Genomic DNA, 26,674 nt, shown 5'->3' on the forward strand with positions numbered 1-26,674 from the left:
CCACCAAATTACAGACTCTGGTCACTGCAACCACAGGTGGTTTGAAACAAGGGCTTCACCTGCATTTAAATGACTGAGCAACAGAAAAGTTTATAAAGGTAAGGAGATGAATGAATTACTGCAGATTTAGTTTTGACCATAATTTGTCTCACTTTCTGCTAATTGGTAAATGAAGGAAGAGAGAACGTGTGTCTGTATTGAGCTTAAAGTGAATGGGCAAGTGCTTATGTGTTTTAGTACAGCAGATCAAAAGACTGTTTGCTGTAGCCCTAGTATTTTAAACCAAAGTAAAAGGGTGAAGTCAGCTTTAAGGTACTGTCTTGCATTTTTTAAATTTTTTTTTTAACTTTCATTCTGTGTGGGGACAAAAGTGTACTGGAAGTAATTAAGACTAATGTGGGTGGAAAAAGTAGCTCCTGAAGCGCTTCAAGATAGCTGGTAGTTATAAAGTTGATACTTGTATTTGCAGCATAGCCTGTTACTATCATATAAACTGGAATAAATACATAATACCTGTATTGTAGCAGATACACCTTAGCAGTAGGCAGAATAGTGTCAGAACTGGTCAGCAAGCTTAACTGTATATGCAGAGTTATCAAATGTTTCAGGTTCTATATCTTTTGTTTAATGCACTGTGTGGTTATAATCTAAATCAGATTTCCTGAATGATTCCTTGACTGCAAATTTCCATACAGCTCTCATTCTTAGGGGAAAAAAAGGGGGGGGGGGAAAAAGGCTTCCGCACCTTAGTGAGTGGAGTGAAACCCTATTCACACCCTTTTTTCCTAGTAAAAAGGCACAAGAAAGTCTACAAAAAAGGTATGTAGGTACAGACTTACGTTAGAGGTTCATCTGTGAGTTCCTAAAACCACATAATATTTGAATTTAGCTCTGTGTCAAGAAAATTCACTTACTTAAATTATACTACTGCTTTTCAAACCTTCTACCACTTGAAGAAAATAACAGATACTTCCTTTCACTAGATTTTTGTATGCTGAACACAAGTGAGATCCCTGATGTTTGAATCTATCCAGTTGAATTGAAACAACCTTATTCATATTCTAGAGTGCATTCACATCTGTGCATGTATGTAGACAGTTAGGTGTTACTCATTTCCATCCTGTGCAGGTCTATTTTTCTGCAGTGTTTTTAAAGCTGTTCCTTGTCTTTTTGCTACAGAGCGCTTTATTTATTTATTTATTTTGAGGCCTTCATGTCTCTTTAAGTGATCATTGAACAGAGAAAGTAAATTGCTGTTAAAATTCCCTCACTGGTGATTTCAGCTAAACCAGCCACAACTAGTGTATTAAAAACAAACAAAAAATGCCCTGCTTTTTCCTCATAGCTGTCTAACTAGCAGAGTGCATAAGAGTAGAGAGCTTTGACCCCAGAGAGCTTTGCATGATAGAGTCTTTTCAGATTCTTGTGTAAATCATACTAAGGCTCCATGTATAAGCTTGACAATACCTCTCTGTACTTGACATTGTAACTTCAAGCTTTTATGTTCTTTAAATATACTAAGAGGTACTCTGTATAAAACTGCAGGTGCTGCTACACTTCTATTAGAGCATGGTAACACTTGCCTTAGAAAAACTCTGAGGCTGGTGAAAGAGTTAAGTAAAGCAGCCAGAAACCATTTTCAGCTTTTACTTTGCAGATACAACCTTTTAAGCATACCTACATTTACCTGCAATGGCAATCGTTTTGCATTTTAATGACAAATCAAGTACGCTAACTTGCATTTGAAACGAAAGTGCCTTAAATGTCTCTGGCTGTCAGAATGAGATGTTAGGAGCTTGATGAAAAGAGAACAAAGAAGACAAAGTATGAAGCCTAGATACAGAGCAAAATGAAATAAAACCTTGTATGGCCTGTCAGGGGTGTCAGTTGATATTCCTATCTAAAGCACATTATAGTATTACTTTGCAGCTCATAGCTTACTCATCTGTCTTTTTTAATTCATCACATTCTAGCCCACATCTTTTAAGTCCCATGTGTCAACAATGGAAGAAATCTGTTAATTGACAAATGAGTGTCACAAATGTGAATTGGTGCCTTTACATCAGAGGCAGGTAGTCTCTGTTGTTTTTTGTCGGCTCTATTATTGGCATAAGCCAGTGTAAGACATCTGTCTTTGCCAGAATGAGAGATGACAGCCAAAGAAGGGCTGTCATTGTTTTAGTGCATGTTCATTCTGCTGAGATACTGTATAAAGATAAAATGTCAGTTAAAAGAATATGAAAAACTATCGGGAGGAAGTCCTTAAATTACTTGGGAAGGGGATCTGGGAATTGGTGCCAGAATTGAAATCCGAACGTTCCAGTTTGCATCTATCACATCAATTTAAATATAATACTTTCTGAGTAACTGGGTCAGTTTATAAGGCATTTAGGAAAACGTTATGTTGTATTGGCATAATTAGCTCATAAGATGGAAAGAAAAACATACCTCTACAGGATATGAGTTTATTACAACTTCATTTTTCAGTCATGTATAGAATTGTCTCAATAAAAATATGCTATGCAGCATCTCTGGCATTGATTTGCATCTGTTTTGAAATATTGAAATTGCTCCTTTCCAATTTCTTTTTCTGTTATAGTTCTATTTTAGATTGATGAATAACATAATGAAATAAAAAGCATAGCCAGCTGTGAGTTGATGAGACAATTAATAGGAAGAAAATTATTAACATAGTTCTGGGGTGTCTAGAGGGTGTACAGTATACAAAAGTTACTCCCAAATCACTAAATCCCTTTATTGCAATAAATGACTTTTTAATATCAGATAGTGAAAAAGAAACGAGGAAAATGATTTAATGGAGGAGGTGGAAAAAGGAAATAGAATAAAAATATCATAAAAGGCTGCCATTTTGCTTTTTACTTTGGATCAAAAGTCACAAGAAAGATTATCACATTTCATCTTCAGCAACTTTAATAGCCATATACTATAGGTGCTACGGGACATTCCCTGTGTGCCCCCCTCCTTCCAGAATGACCTATGAATTGGGTTCTAAGTAACCTTGTCTGAACTTTGGAGTTTTTGAGGACTGTGTTGACAGAATCTGGTGAAGGACTAACTCTTGATCTGTAGTGAGACTGGCTGCCTTGAAGTTTCAAGATGGATGCTTCTAAACAATTTATTAAAGTCTTAATTTTAAAATTACTTGGGTTTGCACTTAGGAGCTGTTGATATAGTAGATTTTAGAAGTTCTCAGTTTTGATACTGCTTAATACAGGTTGAATTGCCATTCATACATAACTTTGTAGGATTTCTGTGGGTGTTTTGTTTGGTTTTTTTTTTTTTTCTTTTTTCCTTTTTTTTTTTCTTTTTCTTTTAAATTTAAAAAATATTTTATTAAACTTGCTTCCAGCAACTAGTTGTGTACCAGAAGAAATGTCAAACTGATGTTTCTCTCTCCCCTCCCCACCATATAATCTGGGGTGCTCAGATTACATTTGTTTTTGATAACTATGTTTAACTCCAAGGTGCCTCCTGGCTGTTTTGCTGCAGTCTGTGGTTAATATTGATTGCAGTTTTCAATTTTAATTCTTGAGACAAGTAACAGAGTTAAATACTTCTCATAGGTGCTAGTAATTTTAAGAGTCTTTTGTGTTTTAGGGTCTAAAAAGCTAAGAATGAGTAGCATACAGTTTCCTTTTATTTTAGCTCTTGGGATAGAACTATTGTGGCTCTCTAAATAGATCTTTCTTTAAAAAAGAATATTAAGAGAGAAGGTGGTTTGTCTCTTTAAGCCTACTTTTTTTTTTAAGAGGAAAAAAAAGCTAGTATTTTCAAAGTTCTTTGGAATTAATTTTGCTAGACATAATTTAAAAGATTACAATCCATGAAATTTAAGAAGTATTAGCTGATGTATACAAAGGCTTATGCACCTAAATTAAACAACTGTAATTTTATTAGTGGAAGCCTTGTTCTTCTGTTCCCAGCCCTCACTGGTTGTAACTAGGTGTTTAAATTCCCAGTCAAAAGCCATACTGTTGGTGGTGTTATGCAAAGTACCAGGCATATCTTCTCAGTCACAGTTTTTAGTAATGTGTTCTTAAGTTCAGTTTCCTTTGAAAAAAAGAAAGACAACACTGTTGCCATTTTACAGATGGCAAAACTGAGATGCGAGGAGGCTGTGTTGATAAGCTATAGATGCCAAGTATAATTTTCAGCCCTTCATACCAACTTGCATAAACTGCTTCTGCATGTTGCGAGAAGTGATGGTTGACCCCTGTTCACCTGACACATCTGTATCCTAGAGGTGGTTTATTCTCATGTGCTACTTAGCTTCACTTTATAATATCCAATAGCGGGTGTATCAACAAGGTGATGATATAGCTGAGGCTAGAATAAAAGTAAAAAATTGAATTCATTGTAGACATGGAATAAATTTTTTTTTGCTTTCGAGCGGATCCGGATTTTCTCATATTTGTTCCCTTGTGGTTGAATGGTATACAAACATAAAAATAACAACAGTAACAACAAAAAAAGATGTGGACTGAGACTGTATCTTCTATTGTTGGACTTTCTTTCCTTGCTAAAAATTAAGAGATGATCAGTAAGGATAAGTAGGAAGAACAGATCTCATCTCTCTAAAAGAAGTGAATGAACTTCATTGTGAAAATTCATGTGCAGGAAACACAATTGGAGATAGTTGAGCTACCATCCTGTTCCATACCCAGTGCTTACTGTAATATGCCAGGTAGAGCCTACAGAAAAAAATCATCTTGTAGAATTAACTATGGGAGCATGTGTTTGTATGACAGTATCGTCACGGTTACATTAACTCTAGAAAGGGAAGATACTGGAATTTAAATATAGAAATGTTGTACATGTGTGTGCACATATCTTCTTGTAGATTTCCCCCCTCCCAACTGCCAGCTGTCATACAGAATCTGAAATGGACAAAAATTTATTGGGTAGTATTTAGAAACATGTCAGTGGTAACGACTGGAACTCTGATTTCAATTATCACCTACTAAATTTAGGCTAATGTAATGCATTTGTAGACCTGTTGAATGCACTTGACATCATGTTTAAAATATTTGAAACTGCACTGTTTTTTAATATCATATGTTGACCACTTTCTTTTTCCTATACACATCTGGTGCATGGCAGCAGGCATCCCATGTGACCTATAAAAACTTCAGTTGTGCTAGTTTGAGAGTTTCTTTTTTTCTGTAGATAATATTTCAACCAAGGAGAACAAGGTAGTCTGAGACTACAATACAAAAATTGTCTTAATGAATCACTACTCTAAGATCTGTAATTCATCATTTTTTTTCCCCTCTGCAGTCAGTGTGTAAGAGCATTTTAAGCTTTATTCCTCTTGTTTAGCTTTACCTTTACATTGAAAATCTTTGGGATTTAGGTGCCTTGGTCACTTGGGTGCTCTTCAAACTATTTTAATAACACATTACCTATAATCACTATTTTTCTGTAGAATGACTGGGTGAGATTTAAGGTGGAATCTGTGATTTTACACAGTTTCTGTTGTTAAATTAGCAGAGATTAATGTTTAGATTCAAATTTGAGTTCTGCTTTACTGACTCTGCAAACATTTTAGGTGCTATTATTTTCTGATTATTGAGGGGGATCTTTTTTAAAAAATGTTTCCTTTTCCAAGTATTGGAATACTTTGTTGGAGTGCTGCAGAATAGTTTTCTATCTTCCAATCTTATATTCTTTCCCTACCTATTTCTCATACATATTCATTAAATTTATATGTTGATGTTTTCAAGTCTGAGCTTGCCTTCTAACTATTGGAATAGTAACTGTTGAAGGCATTTGTTTGGTAGCACTCAAGAGTACTAATCAACATAGCTTTTAGTTTGTCTTTCACTGTTTTTGTGAAAATATTATGAGGTTTTAAAGTTATATCCATATCTGCATGCAAGTAGTGTAAGAAACAAAATAGCTTCCAAATACATATAGGCTACCTTGAATAAGTTCATTGTCCACATCTTGATAGCTGCACAGACAAATTTGGTGAATTTTGTAAGAATAAACATCTTCCTTCTTCAAAGTATGATCCCAGCTTGTTTGTGGTTTTTTGTGTCTTGGAATGTATCTTTCAGTGGTGGTTAGCAGGTGGTGGTTCTTCTTTCCTAATGCTTCCAGACATCCTTTACCTGACTTATCCTTAAGAATCTCAAAATTATTTTAAACTGAAATTGTTATAAAAAAAATTCTGAGCATGTTATCTGTTTCCAAAATACAAGACAGAATAGCACAAGCTTTTCAAAAGGTATTGGAAACATGCCTTCTGGGAGAGGAAACATTTTGAAGATTAAATTTCAGTAAAGTTGGATGTAGGTCTTCTGGTGAAATGGGTAAAGATGTACAGTCTTACTGGTGATTTGTCATTTTCAGAATTGCTAAAAATGTCTTGGATGGTAAGTTTCAGAAGTAATTTCCTCTGTCACTTATTTTCTGGGGGATTTTGTTTGGTTTTGTTGTGGAAAATGTCTATGATTCCTTAGAAATTCTCCAAGCCAAGTGTGGATGTAGATGGCATCCAGTAATTGCAAGGGATCTACATAGGGGCTTCACGGTGCAATCGGATTTACCATAGAAAAGGAGCAATGTTTCCTATTCAGATTTAAGATTGTCTAGTACAAGCCTAAAGCTCATCATGGATCACAAGTCACAGAAAATGCCTATGTAACTTTATTACATCCAGGCTATACATAGGCTATATTTATCTTCCTTTCATAGAGATATGTTTTTGTCAGTGGAGATCCCTTTAAACATGAGCCCTGTATTGTTTTTAGTTTTCCTTGGATGTTTGAAAAATGAAACCTAAGGCCTGAGAAGTCTTCAAAATATAAATTTCAATCATAAACTAAGAACAGATTACGTTTTAAATAGCTTGAAGAACTTGCTTTGTTCTGTTATGTATTTCTTTAGTAGTTTGGGACCTCCTGATAAGTGGATTCTGTTCTGTGCCATCAGTTTGAACAGGCTTTCTTGTCCCTACCAGAATGCTGAGATTTTGGAAGAGTGCAGGGTGGGTATTTAACTTGTCTATTTTGATATGTTCTAATGACAGTATATTGGTTTGCAAATATAGGGAACTTCTCTGCTGCTCCATTTTGCTAACCTTTCTGATTGCTCTGTACTCAGTTCTTCTCAAATCACTCCTGTGCTGCCTGACTGCCACCTTGGATGACCCAGTTTTGGACAGTTTTGCTGGCTTCCACTTTATTCCCACAAATTCTTCTAATCTGTGTGACTGCAAAAATGTTTCCTCTGTTTCCAGGTATTTTCTCTCACTTGATAGTATGGTGCCTGCCAACCATATGTTTCTACAGCACCTAACTGTACTTTTGCCTTTTCTTTAAATCAATAGGACAGTTACTGCTTTCAATACATCAAGGTGGAACTTCTTCACAAATATGTGTTACTCTGTTTATTGCAAGTCTGTTGTAGATGGTGCATCTGTTGTCCACTTGCTATGTCAGAAGAGTGTATACATACTTGAAGGCTAGAGAGGGAAAAAAAAATTAGCGTGTTGCTGTTCTCTCTTTGTTAAAATTGATAGGTATAATATAAAAAAGTGCATGCTACAGTCATGAAGGCTAGGAGACTCAGGAATTTTTATATTGCATGAGCAGACCGATAAAGTATATTTTATATATCTGTAGGGGAGGAAGGTAAATACAGTGGTATTTACTATGATTTATAAGCCCCATCAGTAATAAAACTCTTGATGTGTATTAAACTTAAGCCTTATGTTAAGGGCTTTATCCTGTTTTCTTGTTACTTCTCACAAATGCTTCATCAACCATCATAGTCCTGTAAAGTGATTTCTGTGTAGTAATCAGAGGTCGTTGTGGAGAACTGCAATCAGAATAAAACCCAATTTATACTTTGTGGACAAATAATAATTAGTTGACTAAGAAGAAGCAGAAAGCATTACACAATTTAATGAAAGCCAAAAGGAAGGGACAAAAATAGAGAAGGGCGAATGCTTATCTTTGTTATTAATATATGGTTTACTTTCAGTTCATGACTTCTGTCACACGGTGCTGTCCTTCTATTGAATGGTCTGAATGTCTTTCTGGCATAGATTAGATTAATTCTTGTTTAAATGTGAACATATATGCATTTACTTCACTGGAGAGGAAATAAGATGACAACTAAAGAAGTTAATGTTTGCAAAGAGTAGAATGGAGTTTTATATTGATATTGGCTTTGCATTTTGATAATGCATTCTGATGCTCTCTCATTGTATGACTCCTGAAGGAGGGTGGTGGTGGGTTATGTGAAAAAACAAATGTCTTGGGAACAAAAAGGCTCTTTTCTGCCAAAGCTGGAAGATGGTTCTGGCTCTTCTTTTTTTTTTTTCTTTTCCTATTTTTTCCCCTCCTCCTTCAAAGAAGTCCAAGAAAACTGCTGACATGGACAGAAGAGGAAAATATGATTTATGATGACATCATGTATTACCCAAGCAAATCTGTTTTGAGGAAGATTGTTTTTTATTGTGTGTTGAAATAAAGAAACAGTGAATCATTCCTGAAGGAGTATTGGTTCAGATTCTTCTCACTTCTATCACCACCACCCCTGCCCCCGCTTTTCCTTTTCTACTTGGTCTGTCTTTGGGGGTCTTAATATTGATCCTAGCTACAGAAGGTTGTTAAACAAATTATCTTCACACCTTAAACACAGCTTCCTCGTGTGGGTTGATGTTATGCAAGAATAATGTCTGCCATGTGGCTGGAGGCCATACCCAGATGCTACTGAATAGCATTGGTACTGTTTTATTGGCTCCAGCAACATTTCATTGCAAAGTTTATTTGGAGGTGGTAAGTTGCCTCTGCTGAAGAACTGCAGCAGCCTCGTCTACTAGTTGAGGTTGGTTGTTTTCAAACAATATTTATAGATATATGACTTAGTTAAAATGGCCTTTGTTTTTCAAATGCTGTGGGACCAGTCACAATATTTGTTCAGATGATGTTGTCATCCACAACAGAGAAGAAAGCAATTAAATAAAATACAGACAATATTGCAACATTGAGTAGATCAAAAAGAAAGTTAACTGGTGAAGTTAGGTAGATTACACTAGTTTTATAGCTAATGATAGGCAAAAAAGCTAAAAGGAGTTGAGGTTATGTGAGTGGCAGGAAATGGGGTAACTTGGTAAAAGTCTTAGACTGTGAATTGACTAAAATTCTCAGACCAAGTACTGATATCTGGACTGAGACACTGGAGGAGCCTTAGGGGGCCAAGCATCTGGAAGCTGCTGAGGGTACAAATGATTCCATAGAGGGGGATGTCACACAAACCTTCTAAAATTCTTTTCCTTTAATTTAGGTCAGAAATGGACATTCATGACTATTTCATGAAGCTCTTTCAGTTTGTTGTAGTTCTTAACTCCAAGGAAATACAAAATATACAGAAACAATTGTGGAGATGTCAAAATTAGGGCCTAATAAATGTTGCTTAATTCTTCCATAGTTGTTATTAGTTAGCCAATTGTACTCTGCCTAATGTCTGAAGGCCCCATGCATCCTTCTTACTGTAAGAAAAATAGCATAGATTTAAGCAGCTGTTTATACAACACATCTTGTGCTTAAAAAAAATAATAATTAAAAAAGTCCCCAATGGTACAACCAAATACAAGCTGTGATACCTGTGTTCATACTGAGTAATCCCTTGTTTTGTGATTTTTTTTTTTTTTTTTAAATTTTTTTTTTAACCCTGTTGAATAGATTGGCCCTTTGATATAAATTATCTAAACTTTTTTTTTCCCTATTATATACCCTTCTGAATATGCCATGCATGCATTTACCATTCCGAGTAATGCTGTTTTGAGAAGCAGGGGCAGAGTTTGCAGTGGGACATAGCCTTTTCAGAAAACAGTTTGAAACTTGGGAGTTCTGTGTTACATCAGGCAAGATGCTTCCTATCAATTTGTCAGAAGTTTTGCCACTGCAGAAACACAGGAAGAGGAAAGTGCAGCTGTCTTCACAAATGCAAAATCTGGAGCCTCACAGGTAAGTGAAAATGTTGCCCATGAGCAGGGCAGGGGCTTCAGGCTCACAGTGAATTACTAGCTTCAGTGCAAAGCATTGACTGTTGCCTTAACTTTTCCAGGAGTCAGTGCTTTGCAGGGAGCTAAGAGTTAATGTGTAGTACTTAATTTCTGTACAAAAGTGCTGCTGTGTGATTGGGAGTCCTATAACTCATTTCCCCTGTGAGCAGTGGTATGATGTATCTTACTTTGTAATTCTTGAAAAGTCAGCTTGATTGATTTTTAGTTAATATGAGTTAGGCCTCAACCTTTTGCCGGTCTCCTTTTAACCTTGCCAGATTTCTCTCTGGTGTTCCTCCTCCTCCTATTTTGAAACAATTAAACTCTTGTAATATAAATTATGTACACCTCAGTTTTGGTAAGTATTTTGAGGAACATGGAGAAATTGATGCTTGCAGAAAAGCGTCAGGTTTTTCTTGGGGAGAGCCTGCATGTTGTGAACAGAGCTGTGAAGACTGAGTCCTTGCAAACTTTTAGTTATCCTGTAATTTATTCAACAGAATCTATATAAAGGCTACAGCAAAGTTGGTAAGAATCCTTTCATCACCCATAGAAAACATGTGCAAGCATAGCAGTAGTAGTTTGTTTATACTATAATGTAGACTGTCATGACACCTGAAAAGATGACTGTTTTTTCCTCAAATGATAGGCATACAGCATGTGCTTAACCATGTTCTCAATTGTTTTGTAACACAGAAGTGGAATTAACATCTTTATGTGCTTTGCTGAGTCAAGATCTTGGTGGATTCATGTACTCATGTTTCATGGTGTTAAGTCTCTGCTGATGTTCTTTCTGTTAATAGCAATAAAGTCACAAAGCAATTATACTCCCACAAGCTGTCCTTTAATAACCTTTGTCATTTGTCAGAGTGCATTAGGCCCTTGCAAATTTTTACAGACAAGCTATTGGTCTTCACGAACTAATAGAGTGATCTGATGTGCCAGCTCATTTGACTTGCCAAATTACTGTTGGTTGAGAGGGGAGCTCACTTCAATTTAAAGAAATATTTTACAAGTCTTTATATTAGAGCAAAGGATTTTCAAACAAGATTAAAGTCTGATTTGGCAACAATCAACAAACAATGCTCATCTGAACTGCCTTGGTGTTCTAGTCCTGCAAAGCTTTTCAATTGTCTTTGGTTGTGAATGTAGTTTATGTTCAACTAGAAAATGCATAATGATGTTCATATGCTAAATTGTGGTGGTTTTATCATAAGCATGTATTTATGATGCTACACCTCTGAGTAATTTGGGACTTCAGACACTGCTGGTTTTACTACACAGGTATAACTGTCTTCTCCAATGATTTGGTTTCTTAAATTAGTATAATAACTATGAGGTCTATTCCTCCTAGTCATTTACCAGCATGAAGTGGGTATTTGGGGTTGGCATGTTCTTAGGTTATCTGCTATAAAAGAAAGTACATGAAAGGGAAAGAGATCAACCGCCTGTAAAACCATTTAGTATTTTGTGAACTGTCTAGTGTTAAGGATTAAAAAAAGTGATAATTCCATTGCAGTTGTGATAATTTCAGTATATACATTTCCCTTCACTCCTGACAACCCCTTCAACAGATAGAGAGCTCTGATGCTTAGAGTACATGTTGCATCTCTTCTTCAGGGATTGATTTCTCCTTGGTTAGATCATGTTGAAGTCTGATGGATCACTTATACTTTGTAGATGTGTACACTCCAGCATTCAGTTCTTGGGTACGCAAGGAGACAGATTAAGTATATAGAAGCCAGTCAAATAAACATGCTTTGCTGTTCCCTGACTGGAGTTGGGATGTAGCAATATGTACAGTTTGTAATAAAAGTAGCCTGTGTTCTTTTGAAATATTCAAATGTATTTTTAGCATTGTTACTACATGGAAAGTAAAGCTTTAATGTAATCTTCATCCCACATTTCTAACTGTTCTGACAGAGTTAGACTAGAGTATGTATGTCGTTAATGAACAATATAATTCACAAGGAATAAATTTTAAGTTAGCAAGTAAACAACCATTACAAATAGTTATTGACTTTGATGGAAGTCTTATGTATTGTAGTCTCTGATATCTTCTTTGAAGCAAACATTATTTTATATATATATATATATATATTAATTTAAATTGCTTATCCCACCTGTGCTACTTTATTATTGTAACAAACTGGATAAACTGTCCAGCAGAGAGATTTCAGTGTTATGTTGATGCTGTTTCTGTTATATCTTTGCTCTCTATGTTGCTTGCATGAATATGCACATATATGTATTCTGCTGGAATTCTGTCTCATTGTTGAGCTGTTAATCTCAATATTGTGTGTGTGGATTTTATTTTCATTTTACAAATATCCATCTGGCAGCTGAAGACAAGTATTTTGTTGATGGATTAGAAAGGTTCAAGGTTCTTGAAGTTTGCATGTCCTGTGAAAAGACAGGTCAATTTTTTCACTCTGGGCATCTGTCTCTCATAAGCTCATAAATTGCTCTTGAAGCTAGATAGAAAAAATACTGAAGGCAACATCATATTTAAGAGTTTAAATGTGCTGATTGGAGTGTCTGAGAGTCTAACCTCAGGCAAAAGGTCTCCAGTTCAGTCTTTTTGACTGATGTGGAGTGGTCCACTGTTAATAATTTAGTTTTGAGATCTACTAAATGAAAAATAGGAGACTCATAGCATCAGTATCACTGTTTATCTTCCCTAGAAAATATGAACTCATTGTATTTTGATGTATGTTTTCACTCTTTACACACTTAACTGTTCTCTATTTTAGCCACTGCATCTGAATTTTTTTTTCCTAATGAGCAATGATTTTATATCTACAGAACACATAGCTTGCCCTTCAGGACCTTATGTTCATTTTTAGTCTGTTCTATTTGTGTAGTAAATAAAAAATGGGTAACACTCTGCCATTAGCCATTTTTACATGCATCACTCCTGACCATGCTTGTGAGTAATCTGATAAAGAGTGTGCATATGACTTCAGTTTGTAGCAAAATGTGGCCTGGGATAATTTCATATTTTAAAGTAATGTAAAACATGTTACTTTTTTTTTTAAACTTCATCTGAATTTTTTGGTGCGCTACAAGAAACATGGCAATTAATTTGTGGGAGAACTAGAACAACAGTCCATTTTGTCTAGCAATGTATTGCCAAAATAGCTGGTTCTAACTATGGTGGAGGAAGAAATTGGTGGAGAGGGGATTTAGTCACAGCAAACTTCCCCTTTCTTTAGAAGTGTTTCGGATGGAACCTTTGTTTAAACAAGGTTTTGATGGCTGTGTAAAATCAACATGCTATAGGTTTAGGTCCAATCCTTGTCAGATGTGAGTGTGTTGTACTTCAGTCTCTCATTTTAGTAGGTAGAAGAGGTGAAATGCAGGGCCGATCAGCTCTAGATTGTTTCATGGAATTCTAAAGCTTGTTTGTGTAATAAAGATCTTGCATCATGCTTTAACACAGGATCAATATTTTGCATTTTAGAACTTCAGAGGCAGTTTTTGTTATGATGCTGGGCTGAATATTCTAGCATATTTCTTGTGTAGCCAGAGTGACTGTGCAGTGAGAAGGTTTGTTTTGTTTTGTTAGCAAAACATGACATCAGATGTGCACACAAAGTCTAAAAAAGTTATTTTTATTCTCTGGAAACAGGTGTATTTTCCAAAATAGTGTATAGTTTTTATAGATTTTTACAGATGAACTCTAATTCTTCTGAAGGTAAATAAGTACGTATGTAGTCATTAGCTTTCTGAAGAGTCTTTTTTTTTTTTTTTTTTTTTTTTTTTAATTTTAAAGTGATTGTGAATATGAGAGAGTTGAATGACTGCTAAAAGATGTATAGCTCATTCAAAGTTCTAAGAGCACAGAAGCAGTAGCAAGGAAACAACCTTTTTTCCACTTTCAGCCACTGATGGTTACGTTATTACTTTTTAAAACTTGTCTGAGTTGACTTTCTATATTGTTTATCTTCAAGATGTTTCCCAGTAATTATGAAGATGCATCCTGGATAGAACCATGATATTTTATAAATTATTTAAAGATAGACTCTTGAAACTAATATAATTCTTCAAAGTAATTCTTAATACCCAGCTTAAATATGGGGTATATTTAGATTAATCCTGAAGGTTAGGTTTTAAGTGCTTGTGTTCTATATTCATGTTGAAAAAAAACATAAAAATGCTAGTGAGGATCAAAACAAGTTTTAAACTCTAGAGCATTTAGTATACCTTTGGAAATGGAATGAACTTTGTTAGCAGCTATTATCTTGCTTACAGTTCATATACTGTTCACTAAAATAAAGATTTATAAAACTTCTTAAACTTCCTCAGATCATGATAACCTAGTTTAGTTGTATGATTCTGAAATTGTTGCTCAAACAGAAGAAGAGGGAGGGATAACTGGGCAATCACTGTGGCTCCAGAAAGTACTGGTTTTGTCCTTGTTAAAGGAGGATGTTTTCCCTTCTAATTGTCTCGGAAGTTTTACTGACTGTGCCTGGCACTTGCTGATCTACATAGAACACCTAACTGAACTATATATAACAGAATATGTTTTAAACATTTTTCTAATAAATACATACACACTGATTTACCTTCTCCTCTGCCTTTATCTCTGGAAGCTCACTTGACATAAGTCATTTCAGGGCATCTGTACCGTGTGGTAATTTTGATTGATTTTTTTGTTTGTTTTAATGAAACCACAAGTTACAAAACAGAATACCAGGGAGCTGTATGCTTTCTGTTTTAATCTGATCATCAGAGTGCTATTTAGATTTTTGTTGCTGTCCACTCTTGTTTGTTTTGTTTTGTTTTGTTTTTCCATCTGCATCTTAGATGCTTTTCACCTCTCATTAAAATATACTTTAAAAATTAAATAATCCTAAGTGAGATGTCTGTAAATCAAGAGACACCATTTCCATGTCAGTGAATCAGGCTTTCTCTCTGAACAAAGAGAATGTGTTTATGGTTTGGTAGGGAAATAAAACTTTCTCCATAGAGAAGACGGGGAAGTATATTTCTTCACAATTGAAGATAATTAGGTTGGTTTAGTTAGGTTAGGTCATCACATTAACTGTTTAAAAGTGCATCTAGAAAGCACACAGTGCACTTTGCCTGTCTTTTAATTTCATTACATTATAATAGGGAAAAGAATGCGTGGAACAGGACTCTCGTTTTATTTGGTGCTTAATACTTTAAAATTGAGCATGGTTACCAGCACTCCCTGTATGAGAGATAAGAAGATAATGAGACAAATTTCTTCTCCTGAATTTGGAGATTGCTTTTGGATGCATAAATCTGAATTTCCTTAAGGTATTCAATCATGTTCCAGCTTTGCTATTGCAATAGATGAAGCATACTGTAAAATTGGAGAAATTGACCTGGGTTTTTGGCAAACTGAGATGCCTTGAGGCATATTTGTGCTGCTTCTGTGACATGTGGAGCAGTCTGAGGTAGCTTCTTGAACATCTAGGCTGAAGAGGGCAAAGAGCACATCAGGCTGCCTTCAATCTTTAATTCTTATGCAGTGTTCTGGGAGAAGTATTCACAATGTCTACACAAGGAACTCGTCATAAGTGGCTTGAATACTTCCTATAGATTAAAAAAATTGATGTCACAAACAAATCTGTTCTAATGAAGAAGTCAAATTTCTTAGGAACCATGGAGTATCAAGACACTTATTTTTATCCCAGTGATGTTTTTTGCCTGTTAGTTATATGTATTGTTGTTTGTACTGTGCTGACTGAAAAGAAAACTATGTGTCCACTGTACAAAATCTGTAATCTGGGTAGAATTTATAAATCCCATTCTCTCAAATTGAAGTACAAAACTTAATTCTTCTTCAAGAAACCAACAAACTCTGCATCTCTGTTCCCATTTTTAACTTCTTTTTTCATTCCAGTCAGTGAAACAGAAAAGAATATTGGATGCTGGAGGGGACCTTATCTGGCTATACTTTAAAGTCAGGTCTTGAAATCCGGTTGTGGTGTCGTCATTTCAGCTGCTGTCTTTCTCTCTTTTCTGTCACCCTCATCCCCAATGCGGTTGACCTGAGTGTAATATTTCTGAATGTTATGGGAAATGGCTCTCCATCCTTTTCATGGCAAAGCATTGTCAAACAGCAGTGATATAACTATTACTTGACATTCAAGCTGAGCCTGTACCTCCTTGGCTTCATGTAAGTGTTTTCTTTTTTTCCCTAGAGGTTAAAAGGTCCTTCGTGAAGGCTAATTGTACTTCATTGATAGACCCTTTATTTTGCTACCATCTCTTATTCTCATCTTCCCTATTTTTTTTTCAAACTATTTGACTGTCTGAAAAAAAATTCTGATGATTTTTATGCACAGACAAACTGGCCAAACCTTCTCATCCCCCCACCTGTATAATCATAAGGTTGATTAGCCAAAGTGATGCATAAGAAAATGTGGACATTGACTACATTACTTAACCTCTCTTTGCCCTACACTTGCATTTGTAAAATAGTGACTGAAATGCTAAACCACACAAAATGCTGAAGATTAATGCATATTGGTAAATCACTTACAGTTGCAAAAGATACTACAGAAAGAGCTTGTTAATGTTATCTGAATTATATGTCATTGTTTGGTCAAAAAATAGAATCAAATGTGTTCTTGCTTGTGCTGCTCAATTTATGGTTCAGCATATTGTTTTTCAGCTGTGATGATCTTACAACATGCTAAAGTTGTTAAGGGTCTGTGTTTTGATAGCACTGGTGCAGCATTTTATTATTAATCAAAGACAGAAACTTGCCTAATTCAATAATTACAGAGCGTGTTATGTACTTGCTATATAGAGTTAAATTTTCTCTTCCCTTGTTCCCAGAGTAAATTGCAAATTAACACTAATAAATCACATTGCAGCAGTTGGTAAGAAGTGCAAGTATTTTAATAATTAAATAGTTCTTTTCAGCCCTTTCCTCTCCCCCCTCCCCCCCCTTCCTTTTTTTATGTGGTGATTTTCTAGACTCAAAATCAGCATGTCGCATGCAGGCTACCTATAATATATAGTTGTTTCAAATCAGCTTTACTTACTGAGCTTTTTCTAGTAATGGAGCTCTGTCAGCAAAAAGCATATGCACCAGCAAATGATGAACGATGGACTTGTGTCAAATGGAAGCTTGAAAGGTGCTTCTGCCGTTAGATGGATTAGCCTGAACCATGAGTTCAAAACTCCTCAAGTGTAATTGTTTCAGAGAAAAGGTATCCTTGGATTGATAGGGGAGGGTAAGCACTGAGAGTCAGAGGAAGAACTACTTCATCAGATGAAAGTGAGGGTTTACTAATCCACAAGAAGGATAGGCGTTGTTGTCATGAGATTGCTTGCTTGATATTTCTGCGGGTTTTCTTCTTTTTTTTTTTTCTCTAATGTGAAATTTGTGAAGATTTAATCTTGTGTCAGTGAAATATACTGTTATTTAGGGATGTTTTCCTTACAAAACTAGCAAGCCTAATTCCAGTTATGTGGCTACTCACAACAATAATTTCAAAATAATGTTATATTTTTCATATACTTTCTAAATTGTTGGTTCATGTTTCAGTAGTAATTGTGTTAGCTATGAAACCTCTTCAATCTTCTGTAGTTGTTCTATCAGTTACAGGCTGATTAAACTAATTAGGGATAACTATTTCAATGCAAGACATTCTTGTGTAAACTGTAAATTGTAATTTTATATAAATAGTATTCTAATACTGTAGTTCATTGTTAAATGTATTGTGCTGTCATGTAGTTGTGTAAATCTCATTAGGAAGAAAAAATTCACAGTGGAAGAAATTTGCATTAGGAATTAAACTTTTGAAATATTTTTCCTGATTTTCATGTATCGTTTTGGCTGTGCTTTAAATGGGTGTGCCATAAGAGTGTTCAACAAAAGAATAACTATAAGCAGGGAGGCTCTCACTGCTCCTCAGTCTTTCCGTTGTGCCAGTGTTTCCTTCTCTTCTTCTTCTTTGCAATTGTTAGCCTTCATGTGAACTGAAAGGTACTTCAAAACACTGGAAGAAAATAGTCTGAAAGCTTCATGCGCATTTGCTTCGTCGTAAAGAGGAGCGAAGAAGTTGAAGACTTTTTCCACTGACAGGTGTTTGTGTGTCAGAGCAATAAATGCTTTTGATGGCAAACACACTTGCTTTTCTTCATTGTACTCTTCTTTCTAAATATAATAGAGGGGGAAAAAAAGGCAAATTCTCACAACAAAAACAAAAATTCTCCAAACTGTATAATAGAAAGCTTGCTTTATTTTTTTTTCAAAGAAGAAATTTAAATTATTTCAATGGCTATTCACTTTCTTTCTATGTAGGGGAAAAAAGAGAGTAGTTGAGGAGTGCCTGGGAAAGGTGAAGGCACTTGTGAGTTGTATTTCTCATTATGTTACAAAAATATTGTCATCTGATGATTGGTTGATGTACAATTGCATCATGTTACAGATTCCTGATCCTCCTTCTTTAAAACAATATACATTTTTAGAGCCCCATCTCATAGAGCATAAAACTATTCTAAATCACTGCTTGTTTTTAGAAATTGTTTTCACATTTTAAAATCCTGTTGTGCAAGTGTATTAGCATGGCACATGTCTGTTTTATTTGCTTACTTTATAATCTGACTAAAGACGGTATTTGAAGATTACTCTACAGTTGTTAAACATTCTGATCACTGGTGGTTTTCATATGTTAAGCCATGCAATGCAATCGCATCATATGGAATTGTAGATTCATCGATAACACAGTTAAATCAAGTATGTGGAAGAGATTAAAAACAACAGTTGAGAAAAACACAGTTTAGGTAGTAAGCCTGTTCTTTCAAACATAAGAAAACCCCCTCCTATTTAATATGAAAACACAAAATGTATAAATAAATAAGTACATAAATTTACCTAGTTTGGTTGTAATTAAGTTCATTTTTTCTTTTCATTAACAGTGGAAGCAATTTGAATGGTGGTAAAAATGGTGCTAAAGTAGAGTTTAAACTTATGTAGACAAATGTCTGCCAGAAGTGCTGGGATATTAATCCGTGCAAGAAATAGAAACAGATGATATGTAAATTGTGCTGTAGACTAAAACTGATCCAGCAGCATAAAATAACCTTCTCCAGGAATACTCCCGATCAAACCACAATGGGCAGAAAAAGCAAATGTGTAATTATAGAATATTAGGTTACTCTGAGTGTGAAGTGAGCAGAAAGCACGTTTAATCCAGACTAGTTGTCCTCTTCTACCTCAAAGCAATTTCAATATACATGATCCAGTTTTCACTATCCAGCTTTTGTAGATAACTTTGAAAAATGTTGTCACATTGTCTTTGATGGGCAAATGAAGCATTCAGAATTTCTGGAAATCTTCACTTTTCTGTACAGTATGTCTAGAAGGTTATTTTATAATACTCTTTTTTCAAAGCCTGGTAAAAGATTTCTGAAGGTCAGGCTTTTTTGATATTTATCTTTTTATTTGTGTCACTTAATGTGCAAGAATTCACTAATTACATGTTTGAAATGGATTGTCAAGTAATATGAGTGTCTGCTGTATTACTGTTGACTCCTAAAATAATGAGACTTTTGAAAGTCTCAACATATAATGTTGCACCCGTTAAGTTCTGCAAGTGCAGGAGAGTGGGGAGTGTGCTCCTGGGTTCTTTGAATCACCTGATGGGGAGGGGAGTGCATGTCTCCCGGCACGGTCCTACTGAGCACAGGGCTGTCCTGGCAGGCACGTCCCTCCCTGTAGTGCAGGACACTTGTGTGCCAGGCCCGGCTAGCCTGCAGACCTGTCCTGGGGGCCCTGTATCAGGTTAGGGGCCAAGGTGTGTGCTGCAAATGCCGTGTGTGAGAGTTGCAGCAGAGGAGTATTAGGGAAAGGTCAGATGAATGATTCTTTAGAGAACACACAGTCCCCAACAGTTTTAAAGAAGAACCTGAGAAGACAAGTTAGGTGTCACGGCACCTGAACAGTGGACATATTGCCTGGAGAGAATGTGCAGACCTGCTCTACAGAACCTCTTGTCATAAGGAAAGTGAGTTCTGCATCTTGACTGAAGATGCTGTATTGTTGCTGGCCCTTGGGCTTTTCTGTTCACCCCAAAAGCTTGAGCTAAATCTCTTGTAGAAATAACACAATGGTAGGAAGGTGCAAACAGGATTGCCCTCTGCATCACATTGCTTGATTGCGCAGAAGTGTAAATTTTCAAAAGAAGGTATGCAACATTGAGATGATGTATAAATGCAAATTTTGATCAGGCTTCAGCATCTGCAAGGTTACTGCATAGTTTTAACTGCACCTATATAGCAGTGATATACCTGTAAGTCCTGGAGCACTGCTGGGAGGCTAAGGTAGCCCAACAGCAGGAGTTCTTGTGGAAAAGAGCAAGTTCTGAGTAGCCAAAGTACTACAGGAGTCTTAAGGGAGTAGTATGAAAACCTTTGCCAGTGTAATGGGAGATTTTAGCCTTGACTGTCTTTTTAGTGCTCCCTTTAAAAAAAAAAGAAAAAAAAAAAAGAAAAAAAAAAAGTGTGACCTGAAGTCATGCTGTCTTTGTCTGGTGTGAAACTGTACTTTGCATTATTTCAGATGTTTTCCACCCTCCCCCATAGCTTCCTCTTGATGTTAATGCTATAAACCAGTGATATGCATGAGTAGAGCTAGTCACAGATGCTCTGCCAGCATGTGACTGGTGTGCCTGAGCTTTATCATTCCTGCTAACTGACCCTTTTACTAAAAGTTTAATAGGGGATAAATTCACATGTGAATTCATAATCCCCTCAGTTGTGCTAGAAGGATTCCTTAACAAGCAGGCAACAAAGAGATTCTTATACATCTAGACTTTTTTATTCCTTTTCCTCTTCGTTCCCTTTCCAAATTTATTGGGTAGACTACTTCAAGGATGTGTCTTTAACTGTCATCCCAATATTTATTTGTGCATAACCTAAACAAACAAAGGCAATATATTCATTGTGGCTTTCAGAGCAGCTCTGTGCATGGAATTGAATACATTTTTGAGCTTTTATGTACAATAGGTGGAAATATTATATCTTAAATATTTATTATTTAGTATTTCTACTTATTCACTGTAACTTAAAAATTATGCTTTCATAGCATGTATCTCTTGAAACATAAATGAAAAGTTAATTGTGTGATACTAGTTCATGGGGGCTTTCTTCTTATTACAGAATTTTGTATATTGTTTGCTACTGTTACCTAGAGAAGCCTGTAAATGCAGATACTGCAAGTATTTTTAGTAGAAAACGCTTTTAATCAACTTGGTTACTGTTATTTTGAGTTTGAAAAAAAATAAAATTGTTTCTCTCATAATGTTCTGTCGAAGTGCATTTAAAGTGATGATATCATCACTTTAATACATTCAAAAGCTTCAGGGTTGCAACATTTATTGAGCAATGCTCATTGAAAGGATATTATGGATGTCTGGAGGCTTTCTGCTTTTATAAAAAGGACACAGCTTTTTGTGGTCTCTATGAAATAAAGCTTAATTTTTTATTTCATATTATACTTCTGTCATGGAAAATAAGGAAGTATGCGTCATCTCTTTACAGCATGTTGTTTTCTTAACCAAAACCTACTGGGGTCTGTTAGTCTGAATGAAATGTCCTCAGAAGCTCTTGTTCCAGACCCCTAACTTTCCATAATTTCACTGTGTATGCAACCGAGGTGTTCTGGTCAAATACTGCCGCTCGTATCAGTAGGCAACTACTTCTAAAGATTACTTTTTTCCTGTCAGACCTGTCACATTATAGAGGTAGCTTTAGAACTAGGCATTTCCTCAGTGGAACCAGTAAAAGGTGGTTTTGCTTTTTTTAAACTTTAATGGAAGTAGGCTGCAGCTGTTTTTTGCAGGAAGAAATTCAGTGTGAGTATACTATCCTAAGGTGGGGGCGGGGTATATGTGTGTATGTAGTGGGGTATGTGTAGGAGTGAGGTGTATTTGGAGTGAGAGCCAAGTTGTGAGATCAAGGAAGTCAACTGCATGGAGTCTCAAAAGTTAGTAGTGAGATGTTGCTGACAGTGTTTGGTTCTGACTCTGGTTTTGGGTTTTCTTCTTAGTTTGCCTATTTGTTGTTTTTGGAATAATTTGAGACATTGTGCACTGAAATATTTTAACTTCTGAAGTACAATGGATGCATTATCTTTCAAAAATTCAGCAACTAACTTCTCTTTACTTTCTGTTCAACCTGTTCTTCCCCTCTTTCTCCCCCCTGCCCCAACCCAAGATGAACTGTTTTAGGGACTGAGGATAAATAAAATAGTTTTCCCCTTAGTAGTTCTTTAGAGTTGCAACATCCTTAATTTGGAAGGAGCTTTTCTGTATTTTGTGGTGATGGTTCTGAGGTCTGAAAACAAACTGAAATTCATCAAATTTCAACAACTGATACTAGAATATTTTGGCAGCTGCCATTAATGTCTTTGAGCACCTGCATGGTTGCAGCATATGTTATCCAGCCCCACAAATATTGAGATTCAGACAGGTCATAGCAGCAGCCTGCTACTGGTTGAAGATGGTAAAAAGAAGACTGAGTTGAAAGGTATAACAAAGCTAGGTTGTTGTGGGTTTTTTTGTTTGTTTGGTTTTTTTTTTTTTTTTGTCATGTTTTGTTTTGTTTGGTTTTTATTTTTAACTTTGTGAGTAAGTGTTCAGAACCATTCAATATTTGAGACCAAGTGAGATATTCCTCTAGATTTACAAATGAAGCTTTAGAAAACAGAGGCAGCCCTGGGACAGTTCTGAATTAAATTCCAAACTCTTCCCCATTCCTTTTGTTGCTTAGGAAAAAACAACATCAGGTAAGAGATCTGCACACCCTGAAATACTGCATTTTAGTTGACTGAGGAATTGTTGCTTCAGAAAAGCATACTTAGCAAACTAGGAATCTGGACCACTTTGCAGATCAGAATTAGGCAGAAAACATGCCTGCAGTGTCATGGCAGTCACTGAAAAAATGCATAGATGCTTCTGTTGCTAAATCTTCGTTTTGCTCCTATACGCTCATTGATCTCAAAATACTTACTCAATTTTATGGTTGGTACAGAGGTATTAAATTTTGCTGTTTTGGTGGCATTTTTCTTTATATCTACAAATAGAATATATCTATAAATAGAAAGCCTGGTAAGTATATCTTACTGTAAAGGTATGATTTACATTCTGAGGTTTTAAATGATAGATGGGTTTTCAGTATAAAAGTATAAAAGTAATAAAGGCAATTTCAGTGACCATTTAGGAAAGTGATTGTTACAATAGTAGTTCATACAGGCTTCTTAAATGATAAGCATTTCTACTTCTGTTTAAGACTTCAATGCAAAATGTACAGCAGTGTCTTAAACTGCTTGAAAGAGATGATTAAAATCTTCCTCCAGAAATTAATACCACTGTATTTTTCACAGTATCTTTGAAGTTCACAGTGAAGTTCAGCATTGATGGGTAGAAGAATTATCGGTCCTACAAATACCATTGAAACTCTAGACTTATGAGAAGGTTAATTATTAATTCATTTCCTAAATCAAAGAAGAATATTCTTCCAGGAATACATAGTAGTTGAAAAAATCATCTGTCTTTTCACACTCTGAAGTAGGATGCAGTTACTGGTTGGGTGTTTACAGTGTTATTGGAGTTGTTAGTCCGCTCAGACAAGAATGGGTCTGAATTGTTAAACTGTTAGAGCAGTGTCCTAACAATGATAGGCATAGAGGTGTGAATACAGAGGACTGTTTTGTACTAAAATTTTGCTGCATGAACTTGTCAAGTAATGTCACCTGCAGTCTCCCCTTCCTGCTGAGCCTGAAATGAGTACCCTTTTACCATGATGAAGAGTTGGTACAGTTCTTACTGGCCTGGGTTTTGGTTTTTTTGTTTTGTTTTTAAAACCTGTCCCAACAAGTGTCCATGGGAACAGTTGGAGAACCCAACCCAGTATCCAGTTGCTCCCTGAGCACTCTGGATCCTGGACTTTGGGTGCTGTAATTGTACATAAACAGTTGGATAAGAGTAATGGAGTATGTGACAGGGCATTGCCTGGAAGGAAGGACTTAGGATGCTCCAGGACTGGGAGCTGTGGGGTCTGGTTTGAATCTGTAAACACTATTTGTAGGGTGTAGGTGGTAAACTTTCATCACATGTTGTCACATGCCTTCCTGTGGTCTGCTGGAACTGCTGCTGTTCATTTTCCCGTGGGTATATGGGATATAACCAAGACTGCATCTATGGTAGTGTTTTTGTTTGGAGCAGCAGTATAATTTTAAAAGCAAATCTCCCAAAAGTCTCTGCTTACTGATTATTGATTTGTTCCACAAAGTGATTTAGGCACATTCAGGCTAGCCTCTTTTTGGAGAAAACTAACCTAAACTGAAAGCTGTATTTTAGGTTTGCACAAAACAGACTTTAACCTCTAGTGAAGACATAATGATTGAGTTCTTTGAACATCTTCAAACCATTTGGGTAGTGGCTTTGTTACTCTTAACATGATTTTAGGGGAGAGGATTTAGTGGGAGATGCATAATGGAAGAAGTGTCTTGACAGATTATTGGAAACATGAGAATAATGATAGCTTTCTGTTTCTGACAGCTAAATTGTATTTAGACCAGAATTGCTTTGTTATTGTGCTGGGCAGTACATCCCAGCTTGTTGTTCAATAATTACTACAAGTATACATGCATATGTGTGTAAGTTGTTTGTGGTGCACACTTTGCTACAATGTTGAATGTCATCACAGAAAAGCATGAAAGAAAATTAGTGATATCTACCGTGCTAGTTTCAAGGAGAGCATCTTGTATGGTCCTTTGTCCAACTTTTTGTTCCTTAGGGCAAGTAAGTTGTTAATAATAAATTACATTCTCTTTATAATTGTAGTAGTGACTCTTATGCCAGAGGATCTTGAGATTTTTTTAACTAGCAGTCACTTCATCTGTACTCATTTAATCCACCTCTGAAAATCAACAAACCAATTGAAAATTCTAAACAACCAGATAGAAAAGAAACCAGGTTAATTTAACTTTATCTTCTAGACCTTTCTCCTTCAGGGATGAGATAGATTTCAATTTTCACAAAGCTATAAGAGCATTCTTTAAAAATGTATATATCTTTGTCATTGCTATCTGTGTGTTTTAGGGTGTGTTAAAACCCCTCTTTTGTACCATGTCACAGGCTTTTTATAGGCCCCGTGTTTCTCTGGGTGTATGGCACACCACGAAAGTCTAACTATATTGCCAGTGAAATAGTGCTTTACAGAACTTCTGTGGAAATCTCACTTCCATGCTTTTATTCCAACTAGTTTTCCTTTATTTGACCCCCTTTTTTTTTTTTTTTTTTTTTTTATATGCTTTCAGTGTAGCAGGTTCATACTATCTGCCCAGTACAAGCAAAATATAATCTAATACCCTAATCCTGATAAATGGGTGATAACACTCATGGCATACCTTTCAATTATCAAGGTACAAAGCTTTCAGAATTCTCTCTGAATGCTTCCAAGGAGGGAGCATCCACAACTTCTCTGGACAACCTGTTCCAGTGTCTCACCACCCTCACAGTAAAGACTTTTTTCCCCTATATCTAATTTAAATCTACCCTTTTTGAGTTTAAAGCCATTACCTCTCATCCTATCACTACACTCCCTGATAGAATCCCTCCCCATTTTTCCCGTAGGCCCCCTCTAAGTTCTGGAAAGCTGCTATAAAGTCTCCCTAGAACCTTTCCAGGCTGAACAACCCCAACTCTCTCATCCTGACCTCATGAGGGAGGTTCTCCAGCCCTCTGATCATCTTCATTGCTTCCTCTGGATCTACTCGATTGGGTCCATGTCTTTGTTATGTTGGGGGCCCCAGAGTTGGACACAGCAGTGCACGGGGGTCTTGTGAGAGTGGAGTAGAGGGAGAGAATCCCCTGCCTCGACCTGCTGGCCACCCTTCTCTTGATGCAGCCCAGGACACGGTTGGCTTTCTGGGATGTGAGCGGACATTGCTGGCTCATAGTCAGGTTTCCATCCACTACTACCCCCAAGTCCTTCTCCTCAGGGCTGCTCTCAATCCGCTCCTCGCCCAGCCTGTATTTGTGCTTGGGATTGCCTTGACCCATGCGCAGGACCTTGCACTTGGCCTTGTTGAACTTCATGAGGTTTGCACGAGCTCACCTCTCAAGCTTGTCAAGGTCCCTTTGGATGGCATCTCTTCTCTCCAGCGTGTTGACCGCACCACACAGCTTGGTGTTGGCAAACTTGATGAGGCTGCACTCAATCACACTGTCCTGTCGCCAACAAATGTGTTAAACAGCACCGGTTCCAACACTGACCCCTGAGGAACACCACTCATCAGTGCTCCGTTTCATGATTTTAATACTGAATTTAATTAGCCATCTAATAAATTTTTAGTCTAAATTAAATAGGTATAGATTAATTTTTGCTCCCCCCTCCTTTTTTTTTTTTTTCCTTTCTTCCATATATACATTTTGCAATAGCAATATATTAGATGTAGCTTTGTAGTTTGAAGGGTTTTACTACTTTACCGTATTGTTAATACTGGTCTAAAAGCATTGCCCAAATCATGATACACTAATATGAACAAGAGTTTTGATGTTTAAACTAAGGCTATAATTTTTCTTTTTAACATTCTGGTTCTAGGTCTGTAAATTAATTTGCAAGGGATGTGAACAGACA

General features: G+C 36.2%; 1 protein-coding gene across 4 annotated transcripts in view; it reads left to right on the forward strand.

Moving 5' to 3' along the window:
* LRMDA (leucine rich melanocyte differentiation associated) overlaps positions 1-26,674 on the forward strand; it is a 690,027-nt gene that overhangs the window by 18,547 nt on the left and 644,806 nt on the right. For 3 of the 4 annotated variants that reach the window (XR_006165288.1, XR_006165289.1, XR_006165287.1), the window contains one exon: positions 6,913-8,519. The exons of the other annotated variant lie outside the window; for it this stretch is intronic. The gene's annotated coding sequence lies outside the window, so the exon portion shown is untranslated. Of the gene's footprint in view, positions 1-6,912; positions 8,520-26,674 lie in introns of those variants that run through there. 4 annotated transcript variants of the gene reach the window in all.

This window comes from Tyto alba, unplaced genomic scaffold (assembly GCF_018691265.1).
Source record: "Tyto alba isolate M040663 unplaced genomic scaffold, T.alba_DEE_v4.0 Super-Scaffold_1, whole genome shotgun sequence".
Lineage (NCBI taxonomy): Eukaryota > Metazoa > Chordata > Aves > Strigiformes > Tytonidae > Tyto > Tyto alba.